This window comes from Sphaerodactylus townsendi, linkage group LG10 (genome assembly GCF_021028975.2).
Source record: "Sphaerodactylus townsendi isolate TG3544 linkage group LG10, MPM_Stown_v2.3, whole genome shotgun sequence".
In the NCBI taxonomy this organism is placed as follows: domain Eukaryota; kingdom Metazoa; phylum Chordata; class Lepidosauria; order Squamata; family Sphaerodactylidae; genus Sphaerodactylus; species Sphaerodactylus townsendi.
Window position 1 is genome coordinate 62458122 of NC_059434.1, and position 25801 is coordinate 62483922.

Genomic DNA, 25801 nt, shown 5'->3' on the forward strand with positions numbered 1-25801 from the left:
AGGAAGCACTTTACAATTAAATGAAATAATTATCTTTCTTTGTTCATGACAACCACCTGATACACAAATGATTTGTAAGAAAAAGCAAGAAATTCATAGTGTTTATCTCCCCCCAATTCTAACAAATTATTATGTACTGTTGAGCAAAAATACATTTAAAAATTACCATACATTTACTATAAATTGTGGAAGATACTAGTATAATATTACTGATAAATACTTTTATCCTGTTATAGGAAAGGGGAGTTTTAAATGTCTTTTAATTTCACGGTAATAGATGCCAGATCCATTAATTAAAGTTTAAATTAGAACATGTATTCTATATGTGTACTATAATTTGTGTACTATAATGTGTACTATGTGTATAATGTGTAATACGTGTACTATAATGTGTATTATAATGTGTAATATGTACTACATTACTAATGTGTGCTATAATTTAAATACTTCTGATTTGGATGAAAATATGGAAACAATGACTTTGCTTTTCTCTTGAAAGACTCCCAACACTGTAACAGAGTGAAAAGAAATGTTCTTATCAGAAGTCACAAAAAGTTCTCCTCTGCTCTGTTTTCTTCATGACAGAGTTCAGGACCACTCCCCATGGGCTTCACTGCCCCCCTTCAGATATTAACCTGGACATCATGCCTTCCAATCATTAAATGAGCTCAGCAATGTTTTATTACAGATCTCATGTGTCTGAGCTTAGCTCGGCTTTTAAGTGCTCCTGGGCATGTCGTGCTTACGCAAGTGATTTTCTGCTGTGGATTGTTGAGGCTGCCACAGAACGACAAGAGTGATGTGCCTTGAATTCCAATGAGGAGCAATGGTGTGTTTTTTTCCTCTTTTTTCCAATAAAGAGTGAGTACTTTGAAAAGACTTTGCTGCTTAAGTTGTGCTGTGCATTTCAGTTTTCTAGGAGACTTCAAAATCTTTGAAAGTGTTTAATGATTTCTGAATTTCCTAAGTGGAGGAGAAAGGACATTAAGGTGGTTCTAGCATTTGATGTTAAAGCGTCAGATTTCAAAACAAAAAGTTGGGTGAGAAAAGTACAGAACAGCAAATTGTAGAGCAAAGAAAGGCACTGCAGAGTTTCTGATCTTGTGCTGCTAATTAAGGTGGATTCATAAGCAAGTAGGTGGCCTAGCAATTTGACACGTGTTTTCACACACTGCTTTAAAGGATTAAATCCTTTCAGTGTGTCCTATCCATCTGCTGTTTGGGGGCTGGTGTTCTTGGATGTAGTACCTCTCCTCTTCTCACAATGATGTTCAGATTCCTAGTACTTAACAACTGTGTATGAAGCAGATTTTAAAGGATCCAGCCCTGATTAGCACAGTTAGCCCGTTAACGCTATGTATTTACAGTGGATTATTGGAAGGGAAGTAGGGGTTAAGTCGGCTGGTCCCTCAGCTTCCCTAGGGGTTAACCTGGCAGGCTGTCTGGCACACACAGGAGAGCTGACAGGTAGCAGGATTTGTCTAAGCAGCGTGCCTGAGAGCCAACAAGGAAAACTGAATGCTCTGGATTAGTTTTGGATTATGTTGTCAGAGTGAAGCCTGATGGACAAACTGCAGAGGAATAAAATGCAATCTGTTTGGGGAGAGAGATAGCTTTCATTTTTCAAAAATGGCAAGAGAAATCATTAATAATTTGTAAATCTGTGTCCATTAACTTTTCTCTTTGTTATCCCAAAGACATCTCTTTGAATGTGAATTTGCCACTGTTCTATATCATCCCTTCTTGGTGACAGATGGCAAAGAGAAAGATGGATTCATCGGACGTACATGAAATTTTGGGAAGCCCCAGTTTTAACACCTGCAGTTGTCTTTGGCGAAAAGCAGTGCTAGGAAAATGAGGCAACTGTTGACTTTTCAGTGCCCATTTAGCATTTTAAAAACTCACTTTTTCTCTCATATCTTCCAGAATAGTTTTTGTAAGCACAAAAAAGTGAGAGAAAAGAATGTTAAAAATAAAACTGATTAATGTATAATGGTGCCTGTAGTTGTTTCATCACAGGATATTATGTCATAAAAGTTCTGCTTAATCTAATGTGAATAACATACAGAAGAAACTTGTATCTGTTTTCATGGAACACTGGACCAATTTTTCATGGAAATAGTGTTTACCTTTCCAACAGTCAAACATTATTACGGTCCTCTCGGTAAAACTGATCATCTTTGTCTTTTGTGATGACAAAAGGAACTGTTGAAAAATGGCCTCTTGCAAATATTTATAAACCTATTATCGGATCCTATTTCCCACAAGATTTTTAATGGGAACAATATTCTTTTTTCAATTCAAATCAAATCTTTTTGACCATTTCCAAACAATTTGCAAAAGCAAATTATAAAAAGAACACTATCAAAACCATGGAAAAGTATTGAATAATTAGAAGGGGAGGAATAAATTACACAAAATTATGAACACAATAAAATTTTAAAACACTTCTTTGACAATACACAAAATATTCTTTGTTCCTAACATTTTAACCACCATATAAATATGCTTTCTGAATGCATCATTTTTGGTTTAAAATTGGGTTTTTATGATCTGATCTTGGGTAGTACCAATAACAAATTTTATATAATGCATTAAAAATAATTCACAGTCAAAAGAGCAATGAGGACAATACACCTGGACAGCTGAAGCTATCACGAAATTAAGCAGAAATCTTTGCCAAACATACCTGGAGCCACTTTCCACTGAAATTCGTAAGATTTGCTTCTAAGTAATTTGCATAGGACTGAAATGCCATTCCAAGCAGATACAAAGAAGTATAATCTGTTAGATTAAAAAAAACATTGGCTAAAAGGTCTGAATAGCAGTTTGAGAGAAATTTTTGGGTGAGATTTCAGGAGCCATTGCCCTGTAATTTCACCATTTACAGTATTGTCTTTGTAAGAAAGAGGAGGTATTTATCATGCAAACAACCTTTCTGGTCTATGTAGATTTTTAATGTAGGCATAACAAATCTGATATGAGAGGCATTTTGAGCATCCTTTCCGGGTTAAAAACAGCTTAAATATGTGTTGCTTATTTAGGACTGCCAGCCCCACCCCACCCCAACCGCCTTTGCCACCAGCAGGAATGGGAAGTTAGGATTGCCAGAACCAGGTTGCGATACTCCTGGAGATTTGGAGATAGAGTCTGTGAATGATAGGGACCTCAGTGCAGTACAGTGCCATAGAGTCTTCCTTCAAAGCATCCATTTGCTGCAGGAGAACTGATCTCTGTAGTCTGGAAATGAGCCAGCATGGTGTAATGGTTAAGAGTGGCAGACTTCAATCTGAAGAACTGAAGAACCTATTCCTCCACAAGAAGCCTGATGGGTGACCTGGGGCTAGATGTCTGTTGTTGGGAAGGAAAGGGTGTTAGCTACATTGAGACTACTTAAAGGTAGATAAAAGTGGGGTACAAAAGCCAACACTACTTCTTCAGCTGTAATTCTGGGGGGATCCCCTGGTCTCTCCTGGAGGCTGGCATCCCTGTGCTGGTAACAGATTTAATTTTAGATGCACTGTTGGATATATTTCTATTAAAGCTGGGCTTGTATCTAACCTGCATAGATTTTTAAAAAATAAATTAATAGTCATGCTGTATTAGATAGTGGTCCTGTTTCATGAAGGGATCAGTCAGATGCCACAGAAGGTTGCCAGCTCTAGTTTGGGAAATTCCTGGAGATTTGGAGGTTGGATTCTAGGAAGTGCAAGGTTTGGGGAGAAGAGGTACCTTGTGTATGTGTAAAGTCACAGCCAACCTATGGGGACTCCAGCAAGGGGCTTTCAAGGCAAGTGAGAAGCAAAGAGGCAGCGTCTTCCTTCGTAATCACCCTTCCAAGTACTGGCTGACCCTGCTTAGCTTTTGAGATCTGTTGAGATCAGGCTATCCATGCCCCCTTCTCTCTTGGGAGGTACCTTAGGCTCATTCCGCACATGCAGAATAATGCACTTTCAAACTGCTTTCAGTGCTCTTTGGAGCTGTGCAGAATAGCAAAATCCACTTGCAAACAGTTGTGAAAGTGGTTTGAAAATGCAGTATTTTGCTTGTGCGGAAGGGGCCTTAGGGGGATATAGTGCCACCGAGTCTACTCTGTCAAGTAGACATTTTTTCCAGTGGATCTGATCTCTGTATGTAAATGAGCTGTAATTCCAGGAGATCTAGAGGGCACAACTGGATGATGGCATCCCTATAATGTCTGTGTTAGGCTTGGTGATTCAGTAAACCTGCATGAGGGATCTGGCTGAAAAGCATTAGAGGGCAATGGATCATATCCATCCGACATACAGGATCTATCCGCTGTGATGCTTTTCAAGCCCAGTGGGGCTTGAAAAGCATCACAGCGGATAGATCCTGCATGTTGGATCAATATGATCCATTGCCCTCTAATGCTTTTCAGCCAGATCCCTCATGCAGGTTTACTGAATCACCAAGCCTTTGAAAAGGCATTGAAAAGGCATTGAAAAGGCATTGAAAAGGAATGGATTGGCCAGATTTTGCATGCAGCTCAGCCCTGTATGCAGGATCTACTCCACTCTGATACTTTTCAAATCCTGAAGGAATTGAAAAGCATTGGAGGAGGCTGGACCGGCCAGATCCTACATGTGAGGCTGAGCTAGTGTAGCCCTGCATGCAGGATCTCCCCCCCCCCCCTTCCAATGCTTTTCAAGCCCTGTGGTCCTTGAAAATCATTGGTGGGAGATAGACTGGCCAAATCCTGTAGGTGAGGCTAGAGTAATTAGAGTAAATTTACCGATATTTTTTAAGCAGTGCTCAAGCCTAGCCTGGGCCTTTTGCACATGCATGGCCTCTTTGGTCCAAGCATACATTACCTTTGAATCAGATTCTCAATTGAGCATGTGTTTCCCCTTTTCAGAACTGACCACACATGCAGATCAGAAAAGACCCAGAAAAGTCACAGCCAACCTATGGGGACTCCAGCAAGGGGCTTTTGCACATGCATGGCCTCTTTGGTCCAAGCATACATTACCTTGAATCAGATTCTCAATTGAGCATGTGTTTCCCCTTTTCAGAACTGACCACACATGCAGATCAGAAAAGACCCACAGTTTCCAGGAGCAGGCAAAGTGTGATTACTTTCCCTGCCTGCACAGGGAAAGTGGACCAGAGAAACATGTGCTTTGCTTCCTTCGGCTTTTCCCCTCTTCCCCACCTTCCCCCACCCACACAGGAGAAGTTTTGCTGGCATTTCTTGGAGATGAGACTGAGAGCCATTTCCCTAGGCCATATCCCATCTCTTGCATTCCCTACCTCTGACCCCAAGGTAAGGGAGAAAGTAGAAAGAAAGCGGAGGAAGATTTGCCCTTACTAAATAAATGCAAAAAGTACTGTGGAGTACTTTATTGACACATGCCCAGTTACTTCTGGTAGCAAATGGCCTTAGTTCAGCCTTACACATTTGTGCTGCATATCTCTACATGATTGTTTCTGTAAGAATGGCACTTAAACTACTTCATGTTTCCATAAGAACAAATGTGACAAAAAAGCCCATGTGACACTGTTGGCTGGAGTTATTGGGATTTGGAATGAGGTGTCATCTGTATGTTGATGACAATAGATCACCCAGCTCTGTTCCTCCTTTTTAAACAGAACAGCAGTTATTTTGAGTGAAGGAAGAAATAGGCTAGATAGGAGTGAATAGCCTGATACTGAATCCAGATAAGGGTTAGAGGGCAGTAATTTGGTTTCAGTCAGGGGATTGAGCAAGGGTAGGAGACTATTGCAATTTTTGCAATGGAGAAGAGCCATCTCTAAGGATCACACTTTGGGCTTTCTTTTAAAAAAATCTAGCCTTATCTGTAGATGCTTAAGTGGCATCTGTGGCACAAAATACCTTTCGCCAGCCTTGGTGAGTGTGCCAATTATTCTTGTTCTTGGAAAGTCAAGACCTGCTTATGGTTATCCATGCACTGAATTTCATCCCAGTGTGTGGCTCTATTGCTTTGGTGGAAAGCTCCACAGCTTCACTGGTTGATTATTGCAATGCTGCTTCTTTGAGTTCTACCTCTGCATTTCCCCCAGATTTCTTCCAGTTTTGGTTCCATTGCAGGATCTCCCTTTCTGTCTTCCATTGTGGGTCATTGCCTGGTTAATGACATTTTTAAGCAAAAGTTATTTTCTTTGTACACAAATCAGAAACACTTTCAACACTGGTTGAGACACTGGTCTCTCCCCCTGCACAATATCTCCCCCTCCCATAGTGCTAAACAAGTAATCTGAAAGTTTCCAAAAAGCTTGTGGTGTTGCATCGGAAAGGTAACAAAAACATATTTCCCTGCAACGATATTCTCCTTCTTGGATGCAAGACAACAGGTCCAACATTTTACTGTCTACAGAAACCAACCAAACAGTATGGCTAGAAGCAAAAAAAACCCCCAAACCCTCTACTGTGCAGCTGCCAACTGGTTTGTAAGGGGTTCATGACATTTGCCATGTCAGTGAATTAATTCTGGGATCAGTTTGCTATAGTATCTTTCCATTGAATATATTAAGCTTGACTGGAAAACTCATTCATGGAAATGTTCATGGCATTCCTAGTGTCTTTGCTTGATTGAAAATTATGTAAGCAAAGGCAAAGAGATATGCATGCAAATTAAGCAACACTCCCAACCAGGAGCACATGTTAAACTTTCAAATTATAAAATCATCCCATACTGTGTCTGTTATAATATGTTTGTGATTTTAGCCTGCCAGAATGCATAACCTTGGGGTATGTCTCTCAACCTCTGACATTTAGCATGACAAAGGACTGGCCCACTAGCATTGAATGCTTACCTCAGGGCTTTTCAGGGGATCTCCAGTGCACAATGAGCTTGCAGAGGGGTCTCCTTGCATTTTTCAGTTTACACCATTTTCTGCCTGTCCCAAACCATTTTCTGCCTGTCCCAAACATTTTCTGCCTGTCCCGAAGCTAGCTTGTTGGTCTCTGCAGCTTATCCTGTTTCTCTTAACTCTGCCCATCAACTCCTCTTAAAGGCACACCCATAATTGCAAGATAAATAGCTTTGTCAAAGCCCTTTAAATTTCATTTATATCAATATACCTGTGATAGCAAGTATATTGATATTGTAGTCCCTTTGCAAACACGACTCCCCCCAAAGAAAGAGGTAAAGACATTCCCTGGACCACACGTTGCTAAAGAAAGAGACCATGTTCTAGATCCCTCTCCCTCTGCACGCCCTTCCCCTCTTTCTTCCTGCTTTTGCAGCCAAGAAAATTGTTTTAAAATACAGTCTTGTTTGAAATAAAGTTGTAAAAAGCTCTTCCAATCATCAGGAAAGCAGACCATGGGAGGTGGGGTGGAGGCAAAAAGAAACCTTGCTTGTGTGTTCCTTTGCAAAAGTTTTTTAAATAGAAGCTGGTCTGAAAGAAAGTTTTTTAAATGCCCTCCTGGTTATCAGCAAATGGGGGAGGTGGGGTGGAGCCAGAAAGAGACCCTGCTTGTGTTGTTCCTATCGATGTATTGATACACGCATTTAGTGAGCTTGAGGGGGAAGCATGCACAGCAGTACAAGAGAATGCGGGGTGAGACTAGGCAAGCTGGCTGTGGGCAGAGGGAAGAGGTCTGGGGCAAAGCTGTGCTCACTGCTCACTGCTCACTGGCAACTCTGTCTACTCTGGCTGAGAAACAAAAATAAGTGGAATTGCCACAGGAAGAATCAAAAGTGAAAGTGGGGTGTAAGGAATTTCATCCATTCAAGAAATTCTGCAGCAACACACATTTGCCCCTGTCACTCAGCAAATGTGTTGTGCTGTGTAAAATGTGAATGGCAGACACACTCATGATCATGTGCCCCAGAATCTTCATAGGGCTACAGCTCTCTGATGCAAAAATGTGAAAGTTTAATTATGTGCATTCATTCATGTTTCATGTTCACTGTGGGACACACTGGTGTACTCATGAGGGATGTTACTGAATTTTGTAAACAGATTGTTTACACTCTGATACAGACAGGGGAACACTCTGATACAGACAGTGGGAAATGTGGGGAGTAGGAAAGTGGCGGGAGTTAAGATGTCAGAAAGGGCACTGGGTATGAACTTCATCTGTGGTTTAGGGACAGGAGGAACAGCTTTATGTGCTAACAAAATTGCAAAACTACTAAAAGAGCTAAATTTCACTTACTGATCAAAAATAAGCCACTAAACTTTGTCTGCAGATCCGTAGTGTTAAAATAACAACTTATTTTCTGTAATCTTATCATAGTTGATTACTTTTGTTTTTGAGGACTCCTTTTTGACTTCAAAGGATTCTCTTTCAGGCCAAGAATAATAATGTGTACTTCAGAAAAGACATGTTTTCAACATGGGTTACTCCAGACACTCTTTTCAGCTTCACAATAGTTATGAGAACTTTTGATATAAATCCAAATAAGGGGAAAGTTAACTCAACATGTACTTAAAGTAACTTCAGCATTGAAAACTGAGTAAATGCCAATCACTTAATGGAAGACAAAGGGGAATTAATGTAATACCCTGGCAGAATGTGGTCAGAATGAAAAGATGAAATATAGCTTTTCATGCCTTGCTATCCAGTGGAATGAAATTATTTTGGTGAACTGCATCAATTCCCTTAGCAGGCATAAGTGTCCTTTATTTAAGAGTTTCTAAATGGCACATGAGGGAAAAACAAGTACTATTAAACCTAAAAGATACAAAGCAATAAATGGGAAACTTTCTCAAATCACTCTTTAAAGATACAATTTCTCTTCTCCCCTCTTACCTTGGCCAACAATATTGCTGGTCACAAGAGTAAAGTGGCCATTAAGATTGGGATTATGGGTGCTATATATCCTTGAGGCAGAATAAAGCAGTACAATAACAAAATGGCTGCTATCCAGTTCCAATGTAGATGTGATGTTTTGTGCAAGTAGACCATTGTTCTTGTCTATGAACAGAAGAAAGCTTCACTTACATGAAGGAAATATATATGTTCAGCATGCACTCTTCACAAAGAGAGTAGGAACCCCCAGTGTATGAAGCTCTAGATCACATCTGTTGTACATAATTAATCAATCATACCTGTCCAACAATGGAAAATTAGATGCATTCTATATGTAAAATGTTCACTTTAATCATAAACTATCATTGGACGGGCTTTCACAGTACCAATTGTGCTGCCAAATGTTGCTACAGGAGACTGAAATATGGACAGAATAAACTGAATTCTTAATGTTACTGAGATCAAAATAGCATTTGCTTGTTTATCTACTGCCTCCATTTTATCCGTGTTCCTTGAGAAAACTCACAAAAAAATTACACAGTTATAAAAGCAATGCAAATAAAAATATATACATTAACAATGCTATGAGACTGGATTGAGTCACAAGCAATAAAATGTGATATCGAATTACACCGTTACAAAAGAATGAAATTAAAAACCCAAATACTGTGATGGAAACAATGCAGGAGGATGGCAGAGAAGAAAAAAAAGGAAAATGCTGCCTAAAAATGTCCACAGGCAATTCAAGCTAGAAGCCTGTCCCTAATATAAGAAGTGACCTCTTAATACCCACTTTGCCACATTCCCATTCCTTTGCAAGAACACCCCCCTGAATTATTCTTTTTTACACCTTTGGTAAAATGATAGAAATGTGAAAGCTTTCCTGACCTTAGGTGTTGTTTGGTTTCCAGGCTGTATGGCCATGTTCTAGTAGCATTTTTATCCTGACGTTTCACCTGCATCTGTGGCTGGCATCTTCAGAGGATCCTCAGTGATTCTGGCCGTGAAAGCCTTCGACGATACATTTTTCCTGACCTTGTCTGGTGAGCTGTTCCACAAGGTAGGAACCATATCAGAGAATGCTCACCTACAATAAACAGCTGTTGTTCTAACCCATTTAGAACAGTATCTTCATATGGTTTTGTTCAGAAGAAAGCATCTGCCATAGTGGGGTACGCTGCCGAGGCAGTCCTTTTTGTGTGCTATAAACCAGCTTCTTCGATTCTATTGTGTATGCAGTGACAGCTCATTGAAGGTACCATGTGAGGCCGCCCAGATGTTATCTCTGAGGTTGCCCAGATGCCCTTCTTTGTATTTTATAAAATCTGGCTTGATGAAAAAATCCAGGAAACTCAAAAGTTGGTGTTTGGGGATTTTTGGATTTTACATTTGGACTAATATGGTTGGCTAAGTGCCAGAATGGTGTAGTGGTTGAGAGTAGTGGACTCTTATCTGGTGAACTGGGTTTGTTTCCCGCTGTTCCACATAGAGCCTGATGGGTCACCTTAAGCTAGTCCCAGTTCTTTCAGAACTTTCTCAGCCCCACCTATCTCATAAGGTGCCTGTTGTTGGGAGGGTAAGGGAAAGGGTTTGTAAGGCACAGAGACTTGTTAAAAATAGAGGAAAGTAGAGTCTAAAAACCATTCCAGTGTTATCCTAAACAGAATTACTTCTTCTAAGTCCATCCATTTCAATGGGTATAACTGTAAATTCCATTGAAGACAATGCATTTACTTCAAAGTAAATTTGTTTACCATTGTGCTGCAATAGAGCTCTGATTGAAAAAACTAAGATCCCTTTCAAGACTTGTAATCCTTCCCCTAGGAAATTTACAGAAGAATGATGATTCCATCCATTGCAGTTGCACGGAGCATCTGGTATTAAATTGCTAAAATCACCTCATAAAGTACTCAAGGGCTCCCTTCAGTAGAGAGGCCTATACCTATTCTGATTCTGTTTTAAGAAATTATAAGAATCACCATATAATAACTTCAATCCATTCAACCAGCGGAATAAAGAAATTCCTATTAATATTGTTAGTTGCCTTTCAAAACCTGCCTTGATTGGGCCAAGTTATGTGACCTAACTTGGACTAATCATTGATTTCCTTTTCAAAAATGCATGGGCCATGACAAAATATAATAAAACATGTCTGAATCATCTTCTTTTGGCCATTAGTAAGATTAGCATTACGAAAACTCCAATATCCTGTCCCCTTTTTAATATAAGGGAGGTTAAGCAGCAATTCATAGAAATAACCTAAGCAATAAATTATCAGGAAGACCCATGCTTTTAATGGAAATGAGTGCATAAGATCTACCCATTTGTCCATTTGATTTAAAGGGGAAAGTTTGACATGTGATTTATAGAAAACTTTTGGACAGCTGTGAAACAAAGTAAAAACATCTCAACAAAAAGAATTCATAGTTGCTATGGCATTTCTGAAATTGCCTCTCATAAAAGACAAACAAGCATTTCTGTTGATTATTTCTTTGTTAATTTACACAATGAGAAAACCAGCTCACTTCTTGTCAGTGTAGCAATCTAAGGCGATTTTCCCACGGCCAATATATCCTGTGTTAAGGAAGTGAAACATCCTGGTTTGGCTATGACTTCCACATGGCTTCTGGGTCTCACTCGAGCCCACCCTGCGAGATTTGCCTTATCCCACAGCTTTCAAAAAATGATAAAATTGGTGGTTCCTTTGAAAAAGCCCGCGCCGACCCGCTCTTATGCAAATACCACAAGAGACGGGTCGATTTTTCTGGCTTTGCCGCCTGCTTTCCCCGCCCCTTAGCTGCTGCCAATCAGAACATCAGAAAAACGGACTCTACATAAACTACGTAAACATACGCAAACTAAATGTTCATGTGGAAAATGAAAATAAACTGGAGGCTCGTGCATATTTCACTGGAGTTCTTCCTCCCAGCCAGAATGCGCTGACGGGCAGCCGTGCGAAGGGAGAAACCGGAATAAAAACACCCTGGGATATATGATCCCAGGTCTATCCCAGGAAATTTTGTCTGCGGGGAAAACAGCTAATAATCACTTGGGACTGGAATAAAAGCAGTGTTGTTATAACAGAATTCTCTTAATTTGTCTTTACCCTGTTTCTCCCTGAAAAACAACAATCTATTTCTTTTCTCTTTTTTTAGAACCTTGAAATCTGTTTGGAACAATTTTGTTTAAATCAGAGAGAAATTTGAAGAGAAAAGGGCAGGAAGGGAGGTGCTAAAAATTTCAGGATTTGGGTGCTGTGTGGTTTCCGGGCTGTATGGCCGTGTTCTAGCAGCATTCTCTCCTGACGTTTCGCCTGCATCTGTGGCTGGCATCTGAAGATGCCAGCCACAGATGCAGGCGAAACGTCAGGAGAGAATGCTGCTAGAACACGGCCATACAGCCCGGAAACCACACAGCACCCAAATGATTCCGGCCGTGAAAGCCTTCGACAATACAATTTCAGGATTGTTCTTCAGATGTACAAAGGCAAGCAATGTTGACCCACACCTCCTGGCTTTCCTACTGGAGCAAACATGATGTCAAACATTTTAAAAAATATGCTAGGTTTGAAGTTACAGACAGTAGCAATGAAACAGAAAACTACAAAGGGAAATAAAAGAAAATATATAAAATTTGTGACACTGCAAATTGGTTTGCCTTACACTAACCCTGAACATACATGGGTCAATTAAAGACCAAAACTGATTAGAAGCTAAGGGATCGTGGTTGGGTCTTTCCAGCAGTGCTTTGTTTTGTTTTTTAAGTTAATAGCTGCTGCATGGGGCACTAATTCGGAAAGGAGCTAAGCAGCTTGGTTTTGTAAATGGTTTTGCATGTGAACTGCAGAGTTAGCTCTTAAAAGCAAAAAAGGCAGGCACTCTCTCTGTGCTCTTGTCCTCCACCCCCCAATGCTAACAGTATGGCAGGGATTTAAATGAATTTAATTTGATGAAAACACAAGGTAGGAGAAGGATTGCAGCCTCCCCCTCACCCACAGTCCAATATGAATCAAGAGCCAACATGGAACCTATTATCCTTTTAAGAACACTGAGAAGACCTTTCAGCATCCTGTCTTTTTTACCCCAATTTGTGGGCAATGAAGCACAAGCAAATATATATCCACTTTTTGCCTAATGAAATTTGTCTTAAAATATGGAACTCGTGTTTTAGCTCTGCATAAAGACTCCAGATGTATAATGCCAGCGTGGAACCATGGGGTGGAGGCATTCTTCAGAAGTGCCTAGATCTTTCTGGTTCTATAAAGTATAGCTATAAATGGTTAAATGGACCCATGTATTAGTTAGGCTTGCCAAGGAACAAATTTCTTTCCTCTTTTTTTAAAAAAAGTGGTGATTTGGTATTATACTAGGAGGTGATAAAATTATAGTATAGTTCCCAGCCACAACTGGCAGCTTACTGGGAAGACTGTGGGGGAAGAGAAGTGATGACAGAACATCAGGGGTGACATGTGAGGATCTGCCAAAACTCTATGGTTTGTCAAATGTTTTCATGGCCAGAATCAACTGGCTTTTGTTGGTTTTCCAGGCTATGTGGCTGTGGTCTGGTAGTTTTTGCTCTTAACATTTCATCCACATCTATGGTCTCTTCAGAGGTATATCATGGTAAGATGTATTTCTGTGTCATGGAGAGAAACACATCTTATCATGACATGCCTCTGAAGATGCCAGCTATGAATGTAGGCAAAATGTTAGGAACAAAAACTACCAGACCACAGTCGTACAGTCTGGTACAACCACAACAGCCACTTGTCTGTCTGTCGGTCGGTCGGTCGGTCGGTCGGTCGGTCGGTCGGTCAGTCGGTTAGCTTTCTTCCTTTAAACATTTAAAATATATTAAAAATATAAAACCAAAATTTAAATCACTATTCAAGGCTACTAAACTTGACCAAACTTAAACTAAACTTAACCAAATGCAGTTCAACTGCCCGCTAACAATCAAAAGTGAGGGAGTCAGGAGCACCTCCCATCCACTAAAAAAGCCCTCTCTTGGATACCCACTACACAAGCTTCTTTGATTGGTGGGAAAGACAGAAGGGCCTTTCCCTGTGATCTTAATTCCTGGGCAGGAAGATATGGGAGAAAACAGTCATTTAGGTAACCTGGCCCCAAGTCATGAAGGGCTTTAAAGATCAAAATCCAGATCTTGAATCAGGTTCTGGAGTGGATCAGTAACCAGTATAATTTTTGTAATATCGAGGTCACATTATCTTGATAGCAGACTATAGTTACAGTTAAAACCTACCTTCCTTTTTACTATAGTTACTTCAAAAATTATCCACAACAAATATTCAATGCTTCTTAGCAATTCAATTGTAAATATATCCAACAGTCTCCTCCCTCAGCCCTTTACTGGGATCTTTCTGCGCTGAAATGACACTCATGAAAATAAGGTTTCTCTACACTAGCAAATACTATATCTTAGGCATGAATAAAAGTTTAGTATTCCTTTTATTGTCAAGTGTGAGGATATTACAGTCAATAGTTGAGTCATAAAAACACTGGCATAGATTCACAGAAGCAATGGAGTTCTGTTTGTACAGTGAGTTTTTCCCCTTCATGTCACTATATTCTCTCGTTGACCCCAAAGCCACTTCATAGAGTTGGGGCGCCCTCCAGAATGTTGTGTGGTGCAGCAAAGGAAATACAACCTGCAAGTGGTGACATAAGTGACCATCCTCTTGTGCAATCACGGGGGCCTTCTGTTCATACAAGAGCCTCTTTGACTCCAAGCTCATAAGATTTAAAATAAACAGAAAATGTGCGAGCTGGCATTTTCTCCAGGACCTGTATTTGAAATGTGTAACAGTTTACTATGGAACCATTGTGAGATGCAAAACCCAAAGTGCCTGACTTTTGATGCTCTCGTTTCTTGCCAGTGCTTCAGTTTTAGCACTTTATAGTGCCCTCATTAATAGGTCACCTTAACTCTGCTCAAGTAGCAGCATCAAGAGTGCAGAATCAAAAGGGCTTCTGGGGTTAATTCTGTCACTGCTGTGTTGACATGAGGCATGTTACAGCTTTCAGCTCAAAATGTTACTTGTAATCTTTTAATCCCAAATTAGTTCATATACTATCACAAAGATCAAACATGAAGATTAATTAGAATAGTTAGCATAAACTCACAGGAGTTATTTGTTTTGAGGCTACGTTTAATCTTGGAATAAGTCCTTAGTAAAATAGGCAACTTTCATCTCCTTTTTAAGCAAGGTTTAAAACCTAGGTTTTAAGTAAGCATTTTGTGCTGACAGATGGCACAAACCATTTGAACCACTCCTGTGAAAGCCCTGGAACTCACACAAGCAGCATCCTGAACAGATCATAAAAGGGATGATTTCAGATTTCTTATTCCCCCTTTTGATTTCACTGCATGCAAATTAAACCTGTGATTCTTCATTTTCACATCATTTTCTGTTTCCTCACACCAACTTTTTTCCTGTAACAATATATGTAAATTGTACACATGCATTTTGTGTAAGGTGACCAGATTTTTACTCCTGTAATGCGGGGCGTGCGCGGCCGCAGGAGCACACTGCCTTTTGCGGCGCTCCCCGGTCAGGAAACAGGGAAGCACCCCAGAAGGCAGTGCGGCAGCGCAGGAGGTGCACGGGGCCGCAGGAGCGCATTGCCTAATCAGGACAATTTTAAAACCCAGCGGGACGCGGGACACATTGCGGAAAAGCATGAGTGTCCCGCCAAAAGCGGGATGGCTGGTCACCTTAATTTTGTATGAAAACTGCACAGCATTTGTAATTATCTATGAATATTTTTATCTCCACTTTTTTCTCCAGTCTAGACACAAAGTAGATTGCAAGGGTACAATTTAATTCACACCTACCCTTCCCAGAAAAATACATAGGCCCCTTCTGCACAGACAAAATAATGCGTTTCAAACCACTTTCACAACTATTTGCAAATGGATTTTGCTATTCCACACAGCTTCAAAGAGCACTGAAAGCAGTTTGAAAGTGCATTATTCTGCATGTGCAAAAAGAGCTAGACAGAAAGAAAGATGCATATCCTGGGCTTCTCTTTTACTGGCTAAATTACTCAAGGCCAAAGGCTTTAAGGTTGTTGCAGATTGAGTTAAGACAACTGGGAGAAACAGAGGCCTAGCAGAGTTCAGCAGACAAACTGCACTGCATGCTGTGGGTTACCTCCTCACGAGTAAACAAATATGAGGAGATCCCCCAACTACAAGCCCACTGCACAGTGAAAAGCCCCAAGGTATTCCATGTATAATGGACCCTTCTCCTTTAGACCTTCCAAACTAGAAATGAAAGATCTGTTTTATATTTACAATTGATTGAACGCTTCTAACTTACTCAAGAACCTTCTTGGGGATACAAATCCACATCCTAATAAATTGTAGAAGCAATTTTTTTTATTCCAGATCTTCCACATTTTTCAGAATACCTATGAAACTGGAACCCTTTTTCCTATTCTCTATCATTTGGCTGAGATTATCCCTTGGGCGAGATATACAGTCCCTATTAATTCATCCAAACTGGATGAAAAATACAGGAGATAGAATCAGAAATATGTTTGTGTTCAATTGCCAGTAACAACAGGACCTTTTCTACTATCTCTCTGCAATTGGAAGATCGAATTCTTTTGGTGACAGATGATCTATGGAAACATTATTCTAAGGCAAAGGAAAGACTAGGAAATTGCACATCCATGTGCACCCTTATGGGCATGCTCTATAGGACCCAACCTATGGGGGACAGCAAGTGCCTTTGAGATTCTCATCTTGTAATATGAACCCTGTGTTTAAGTTCTCAGTGCAACCTAGAAAGCAAAATCGAAAGGACATTCTAGTGTGCACAGGTTCCCCACCAGAAGTTACAAGAAATGCAAAAATGTGCAAAACAACTAAGCTGTTAGTATGTGCATAATCCTCTTTCTAAGCTATCACAGATGGGCCTTGAGTTGTTCAAGGGATGACGATGGCTTTGCTTCCTGATGCCAAGTGCTACTAAATAGGAACTGAGATCTTCTCCCATTTCAGATAGTCATACCTCATTAGTATAAAGATGTTGCAGTAGAGGAAATTAACGCAACTATCCAATTAAATAAATCTTTACTGATTGTGTTGATAAATCAACCAAAAATCTCCTAAATAAATAAATCTCCTAAATAAACTGATAAAATCCGAATAAAAGAATAGTCCCAAAGAAAAAAAGAATTCTTTTAACAATGCACTCTTGCCATAACAAGCACCATCTCAGAAGCAGTGTTCCCTCTGTGAAGATCAGCATTGATTTTAAAATGGAGGATAAATATAATCAACCATTTTAAAGCGAGAGTTTTAATTTTTTTAAGTAGAATATTTAATATAACCAACCATTTTTTTTACAAAAATGCTGCTTTCTAAAGGAACAACTTTCTAATAAAAAGATTTTTAATTAGTTGATTAAACAGTTGACTAAATGTTGCCATTTCAAAGGAAATTCATCTGGTGCACACAGATCACAGTTTAGGTTTTTTTAAAGTTCTCTTGCTAATATTCTGCCAGCCCACTAGTTAAGATCTGCCTTTCAAGCCCTACTCTCTATGCCTCCATCATCAGAGGTGAGACAGGGGGTGACTAGAGACAGAGTATTTTCTAGTGCTTCCTTGCCTCTTGCCTGCTAGGTGTCAGGCACAAACATTTCTGTTTACCCAAGCTTTTAATTGGAAATGTTCTCTTTCCAGCCATTTTATGGTTTGCTTCTGGTATGAGGCCTCTTCGTCCATGGGCTTGCTTTAAATGGTTTATTGTTTTGTATTTATAATTCATCATTTAATTTTAAGCCAGCTCCAGCAACACTTTGAAGAGGTGGCATAGTAGTCTAAATAAATAAATAAACAATATATTTGCACTTATTGCTGGACAATCTTCTCTGAACGTTTTCCAAGTCATGAATTATCTCTAGGTTGCTATTCCACTGCACCTGAAACGTTCTCAATCTACTGCGTGCATATGTCAGGAAAATATTAACCCGCATATAGCATCACTCTGTTGGTTTATCTAGCCCAGTTCTCTTTATGCTGGCTGCCAAAGATTCAGACAAAAATATTTCACAGCCCAGTTCCCAGAGATCTTTTTAACTGAAGATGCCACAGACTGGACCTTCTTATTTTGTGCACAATGCATGTCCTCTGAAAATGAACTGTAGCCTTGAGCTGCTACACTAATGTAGCCAGACCAGCCTAATGTCATCAGATTTTGGAAGCTAAGCAGGGTGGTCCTGGTTAGTATTTGGATGGGAGACCACCAAAGAAACCCAGAGGCCGGCAATAGCAAACTACTTCTGAATGTCTCTTGCCTTAAAAACCCTATGGGATCATCATAAGTCTGATGCAACTTGACAGCACTTTCCATAATCACCAGTCCCTTCTTGGCCTTGATGAAGCCTTATGAAGATGTTATCTACTGAAATTCACAACACAGGAAATATATTAAATCACATATCAAAATGGCTGCAATTTGGTATTCAGATGGAGATATAATATATGTGCATCAAGCAATCATTCCTTAAATCAAATTTTCTCCCACTCATGTGCTAACCATGATCAACCATGAAATATGACCAAATTAAAGGAGGCTATTTTCCTAAATGCCTCTTACTGGCTTTTAGAAATTGTATTTGATTATCTCAAGTAATGTATGTTTCTGGTGTGCAGCAGAGGGGACAGGGACTGTATTGAGGGAGGGGAATAAATCTGTTAACAGGGGTCATTAGACTGGACAAATGCCTTTCTCTCCTGTGTTTCCTAGATAAGGAAACCCTATCTAATAGTTAAATTCCAAAAGTCATGCTGGATAGCATTACAGAGCCCCTGAGTGTTGCTACAGAGTTCATGCCCTATTTCATCAAATACCCCCATGACATTCAACAGGGGCCCATGCTAATTATAGGGATTTAGCAGACAGTGTCACAAAATGTATCAGACATTTCATTAAAAAATAGCCTGCATTTGGTTAATGAGTATATTACCTGTAACTACATTTTGACCAAAACATTTAGTTTCTTAATGTATTTTCAACAGCATCAACCATCTTGAAACTGCCAAAGCTATCTTTCACAACCTCCTTAGCATCTATGCTCAGTTCCACTCCCCCTTGCTAAGGAGGCATTTATGCCATCAATACAGGGTCGTAGAAGAAAATATAGTAATCTAGTGATGACCATGACCATAGACAGTTTTAAACAGGTATTAGATTCATGAAGGCATGATGAATAAAGAAAACTTCAGTTTCAGAATAACAGGTCCATAAAGCACCTTAACTATGTCATCCAAAGGTACCTATCTACAGTATCCAGTACTTTTTTCTGAACCAGTGCTTATTTCTACTGACAAACACTGGTCTGGCAAACACTGGTTTAGTGGTGCTCAATACATTCATATTTTGCTTTAGGAGGAACTGATATTGATGATTTTAATGAATAAGGCTAAGCTAACTAAACAGTACTGGCCTTCCTTCCTTTCTTGATCTGTTTCAAGTTCGTACTATTTCCCTCTTCTGTTCTAACAATGTTCAGGTGCTCCAAAGGAGCTTGTGGGAAAACAATATTGCTCTCTTAAGTTGATGGGGGTATCAAGACTGATAGATGTGGCATTAGACTCAGGAGATCATACATAAATTAATCTCATCCCTATATCCAGTGTGGCCAGTTTACTCTCCAGATTTTGAAAGCTTGGGATTTGAAAAGAATTATTTGTGCTGCAGAAGGGGAAAGGCAGCTTTTTCGCTGAGTGAAAGTAAAGGATGAGATGAGAAAGATCAAAAACCTCAAGGCAGGTTCCTAAATTAATCAGCTTCCTGAAATAGTTTGCAGAAAACTGGAATCTTCCTGTTCACAAAGCACTTCAAGAGTCCAACCGCAATGTCCAACTTCACCAGCTCCCTCACTTTACATGTTAAAAAGAGTACCAACCATTTTTTGTTCATCCAAAATTCAGAATTATATTCTTGACCACACTGGTAGACTGGAATTATTATCTTGTTTCCATATACCAATCAAGCCCCAAAACAAAGAGGTGGAAATCAAGAAAGGTTTTCAATGCAATGGCTTCTGAACATTAGCCAGTGATCACAGTATCTTTTGAGAGCATGATCAGATAACTAATACCAGTTATTTCAATCTGTGATGCCATAAACTACTAGCAAATATTTTCTTAATAAAATATTTGCTAAGTTTTCTCTAAAGAAATATAGAAAGAAACATTTTAAAAGTTTAACACAGACAAAGTTGTTGTGATGTTATTAAATTGCAGATTTTCTAGTGGATTAGAATAATTTTTGGGTTGCCAACTCCAGCCTGAGAAATTCCTAGACTTGAGGCAGTGCCTGTGGAGGGGGAAATTTGGAGAGGGATTTCACCTAGAATGTATGACATACCATATATGCTCAGTCAAAAACTACATCAAATATCTGAAGATCTAATTTTCAGAACTCACACAAGACTGAGAACATGTACCCTTGGTTTTCAGAGCAGCAGCTGCTTTATTAAACCACATTTGCAACTCTTAAATTCTGAATCCTAACTTTAATGCTGATTTCTGTGGGTTCCAGAAATCAAAACTAATTCTGATATGCCAATTGTCTCCAGATCCTTACATTCTAAACTGACACCCATCTAATTTTTGTTATCCTTGGGGTACATTTCATGTTTGTGGAAGACAATGTGGAACACAAAATTGCAACCCTAAAAATTCTCAGATAACCAAATTAAGTATGGCAGGAGCAGACTGTAAGGTTTACATGGCCCTGGACCAAGCCAAGCTGATTAGCGCCAATGGGATTACATGTTACTTCTGGGCCAATCAACTCAGCTTGCCAACCCATGGCTTCCTCTCACAAACTGTTGACAGTATGAAAGGTTGGCAGGAGGCTACTGATGAGTTGAGACTGATCGCCATTGCTACTTAAAAGTCTGAGCCAAGTAGCTTTTGGAGCTCCTGGGGCTTGGCTTTACCTGCTTGTTATTCTCAGCAGCCCTCTTAAACAGTGGTCCATGGGAAATTTTCCTGGCAATTAAACAGCCAGTACACCTGTAAAACATGGACAATCTGCCATGTTATCTGTGTAACAGCTTCAGCACTTGCAGAATGAAGTCACAATGCACTTAACCACATGGAGAAACTCAAAATGTTGTTGTTTTCTCCTGGGGAGAAAGGAAACCCGGCTATTAGAAAGGTCTAATAGGGTGCAGCAGTGGCATAGGAGGTTAAGAGCAGATGCACTCTGATCTGGAGGAACCGGGTTTGATTCCCAGCTCTGCTGCTTGAGCTGTGGAGGCTTATCTGGAGAATTCAGATTAGCCTGTGCACTCCCACACACGCCAGCTGGGTGACCTTGGGCTAGTCACAGCTTTCCAGAGCTCTCTCAGCCCCACCCACCTCACAGGGTGTTTGTTGTGAGGGGGGAAGGGCAAGGAGATTGTAAGCCCCTTTGAGAAATGGGGGATATAAATTCAAACTCCTCTTCTTCTTCTTCTTCTTCTTCTTCTTCTTCTTCTTCTTCTTCTTCTTCTTCTTCTTCTATAGAATTCCAAAGAGATTTCTTCTTAGCTCCTAGTTAGGCTGTGCTTTCTGGTCTCTTTCACATTAATTCTCAGCCCTGGTTGCTTTCCTAACAAATTCCACCATCTCTAGTAATAGATCACTTATAACCTCCTTGCTCATGTGAAGACTTCTTAACAACCTGCTATAGGCTGAATTGGGAAAATGCAAAGGATGATGTGTGGCTAAAATAGAAATTAAAAAGCATTTAGCACGAGCCCTTGTCAAAATTAGTTTCCAAGAGTTAACACTGCAACTCTCTTTTACTTTCATTAGTCAGGAGGAATATTCTCTTCAAAGCATTACTTCCAATGTTGTCTTTCCCCTTTTTGTAAAAATCTAAAGCCTCTCTAAAAGTCCCTTCAAAAGTGATTTGTTTGCCAAAAAGGGCTTAATGTTGTTGCTTTTTAGGATTATTGTGTTGATTGTGGATAAGAGTTGGTCCATTTATCAATTCTATAGTGACTCCAAATGGTTTTCACAGATTGAAAGTCTTTCCTAAATCGTGCAAGCATATTCTTCGGTTACATTTAATGACTCTTTTCCAGACTGAGATTAAGTTCTCTGACACAGTGTTTCATGTTTTCCCATGGATGTTAAACTTATTTTTTATTTAGGAACATGATCTATAAACAGAAATGGTACACACATGGAACAGGTCCAACCATCTATACCGTTACACACTTCTGGATGTGCACTATGAATGGGTCAGTTCTGCTCTCCTTTTTGGTTACCCGGTATTTATGATTCTTTGCTAGTCATATTGATGGTTGAGTTAAAATACTGTATCCAATATATCTGTTATCATTTTCTTGAATAACAATCAGCTGGGTAGCTGTAAAGCTTCTCCTCGGGCAGGCCAATTCAAAGGGAGCTGTAGAACAGTGGCCGGGAGCGGTGCTGCCGCACTGCCTCCAAAGAGGCACAGGCACCAGGGGAAAAGAGGAAAACCTTTACTCCTCCAGTATAAAGTGACTTATGCCACACTTTTTGGTAGTGTAAATCTGCCCTGCTGGGAGGGGGCATTCCAGAAATTGCAGTACCTTACTATCTGCTAGGTACCAGGCACAAACATTTCTTCTTACATAAGCTTTTAACTGGCGATGTTATCTTTCCAGCCATTTTATGGTCTGCTTCTGGTATGAGGTCTGTTTTATTGTCCATGAGTTTGCTTTAAATGGCTTATAGTTGGCTCCACTTCTGGGAATGTCTCTGGAGCGCCCCCCCCCCATGCCAGTGGAGGCATTTGCAGAGCAACCTACCCATGTGAAATCTCCCGCTTTCCTTAGGCCATTGCAAAAAAAAGTTGTCCATGAAGGTCAGCACACATTTGGAACAGATGTGCGAGGGATGGCTGGTGAGAAGTTCCCCTGTATGCAGATATAATGGAACTCCTCCTTTTTTCATTTAAAAAAATCATTTTGTTCTCTGTTGAGACTTATAACTTGTTTTGATACCATTGCCACAAATTATAAAGGATCCCTTATAATTATGATGGAGCAGCAATGGCTTAGTAGTTAAGAACAGGTGTACTCTAATCTGAAGGAACTGGGTTTGATTCCCTGCTCTGCTGCTTGAGATGTGGAGGCTTATCTGGGGATTCAGATTAGCCTGTGCACTCCCACACATGCTAGCTGGGTGATCTTAGACTAATCACAGTTCTTCTGAGCTCTCTCAGCCCCACCTACCTCACAGGATAGGGAAAGGAATATGTAAGGAAGGGAAAGGAGTATGTAAGCCCCTTTGAGTCTCCTTACAGGAGAGAAAGGGGGGATATAAATCCAACTCTTCATCGTCGTCGTCTTCTTCTTCTTCTTCTTCTTCTTTAAAATGGTTTTATTTGTCTCTTTTGGGGGAATTTAAAAGTCAGGATAGCAAAACTTCCTAGCAAGGATGTGGTTTGTAACAGAATAACGGAAGCGGTTTGTTCAAGTAATACACTGTAATTCCAAATGTATCAAGATGATTCACATGCAAGTTGCTAGACTTTTATTTTCTACAGAGAAAAATTTCTCTTGGCAATCACTAGTATATTTCTTAAACTTAGGCTTCTCATACGCAGTGGTTCTTTAGTTGGAGCATTCAGGAGCATTAACATACTTGCCCAGTTTTTCTTTTAAACTGGCCTGGGGTCAGTCACCAGAGCTATTTCCCAATCCAAAACCCAAATGTGTTCCTTTTCACACCAGAGGAGAATCTTCCACCAGACAGCTTGCAGCTCACACAGCTGTCTGTTCATCTCTCAGTCAACTGTCAGTTCTCAACTGTCAGAACTCTCCAACAGACATTCTCAGAATTCTCTTCAAACTCTCTATCAATCAAAGGTCCTTTCCGCACAGCGGAAAGGGCGCCTCTCCACCAGCAGAAATTATGCCAGTAGATAAGTGAGGGCCATTCGCACGGGAGCGTGCGAGTGGCCCCGCAGAAGCCAGTGCAGAAGAGGTAGCTTCGCTCAGAGCCACTTCTTCTGCGTCCCCCCCACTCACCTCGTCCTCCAGCGTTGCTCTGGAGGCCGTCAGGGACCTGCCCTTGCTGCCCTCCAACCCCTGGAGGTCGGAGGGCAGCGTGGGTGGGGCCCTGACAGCCTCCAGAGCACGCTGGAGGATGAGGTGAGTGGAGGGGATGGGGAAAGCGCCGTCTTCCCAGCAGTGCAGTTCGCACCGCGCCAATGGGAAGACGGTGTTTTAGAATAACTTCGCTCAATGAGTGAAGTTATTAGGAGCAGCTTCACGCCGCTCCTGGGCGGCCAGGACAGCGCTGCTGCGATTCAGCAGCACCTCCTGTGTGAACAGCTGCCTGGGGACAGCGTTTTGCCGTCCCTAGGCCGCTGTAAATGGCCCGTGCAGAAAGGGCCAAAAAGTTCTAAGTTCAGGGCAACTCCTTAAACTGCAGCTGTCCATCACAGCAGGGCAACCCAGTCCAACACTCCATTCACTGCATCACTCTGGCAAATTCTGCATGGGCCAAAAACAGTGGTGTGAAAACAGTGTGAAATTGTTTAAAATGGTGTGAAAGGGTTTATACCATTTTCACACCACTTTCACATCACTGTTTTTGGCCCATGCAGAATCCACCTCTCTCTCAGCTATGAAACTGTTACACAATAATTTCCTTTTAATGAAAAATTATCCGGACATTTTCAGACTACTCCAAAAATTACTGACTGCCCCATTCTGTCCTCCCTGTCTATTCTCTCAGTCCTCCTGCTTCTAAGATAAGAAACTTTGTAAATACTCCTAATGTCTACTCAGAAGATGTCCTATGTTATTCATTTAGGAAGCCCTTCTAAATCCACTGAAGTCAATGGTCTTAGAAGGGTATAATTCTTTCTAGGACTGCACTGTAATACATCATTTAATTGTGTGTACAGGGGACTGACTGGGCCATTTCCTCAATAAGCAAATAAACTGTTTTACAGTCCTTCAATATTATCATTCAGCTAATGTAATGGTTGTGCAGGAGTCAAGAAAGAATTGCTTTAATGTTGTTTATTTTTTTAGACCTTAACTATAAATCTCAAAATGTAAAATGGCCTGTTTTGGGCTTCTTGAATTGAATTTGCTCAGATCAGTCCAATTACAGCCTGGTGTGTTTTAAAAACAGTTTATTTTTTAAAATAAAATCCATTACTAATCTTAGTTACATGATTTCTGGCACTGCAGTAAAAAAGAATGGAATATGTTGAGATAATAATAATGCGAATGGCCTTGTTGGTTTTTTTCCAAAACAATTTTGGAATTTTTGTAATGGTGTACTCCTTGTCAAAGGCAATTTGGGCAATATAATCCAGACCCTTCATTATACACAAAAGTGCAAATGTGTAGTGTGTGTGTGTATGTGTGTGTGTGCGTGCGTGCGTGCGCGCAGAAATGTAGATGTGGATTGACAGGCAATCAGTGGCAGGAACAACAGATAACAAAGTCTAACTACACATCTAGGAAGATGCTGTCCTGTGGTCAGTAACACTGTATCTGCTACAAAACTTGCTCCTTTTGGGATGACAAATGTGGGTCTTATGTGACAAGCCTATATCAATTCTGTGTTATGTTTAAAATATCCTAAGTTCTCTGTTTGAAACATTAGTTCTGCCTCAGATAATTACAATTCCCACTTCCAGAGGTAAGAGGGTCCCAGGCTGGGAAGTACTTGAAACATAACTTGGCCTGGAAACAAACATGCAACTAAACAATTGATGTAGCACTATTGTTATATGCTTCAAGCAGCAGACGGATATATCAATATCGTCAAAGAGCATCAGGGAAAAGTGGCAATTATTACCCTGAAGGCCTGAATACTAAAATATTACAACTTTTTAAAAATGAAAAATGACTTCCTTCTGCCATAATAAAAAGGAGTGGAAGAAGAATAAGATTTTTTTTAAAGAAAAATATTTTGGAGACCTAAGAGGAGACAGATCTCTGTCTGCTTCTCAAATTTTTTTCAAGATTTGAATTGCATTAACCTAATTAATTCAGATGGTTCAGAACAT

At 40.2% G+C, this 25801-nt stretch overlaps 1 long non-coding RNA gene across 1 annotated transcript in view; it reads left to right on the forward strand.

Annotated features, from left to right (window-relative positions):
- The first annotated feature begins 650 nt into the window (after window positions 1-650).
- Window positions 651-25801, forward strand: part of LOC125440299 — a 30660-nt gene continuing 5509 nt past the window's right edge. The window contains exons 1-2 of the long non-coding RNA XR_007245663.1: window positions 651-861; window positions 9655-9803. This is a non-coding gene — a long non-coding RNA (uncharacterized LOC125440299). The remainder of the gene's footprint in view (window positions 862-9654; window positions 9804-25801) is intronic.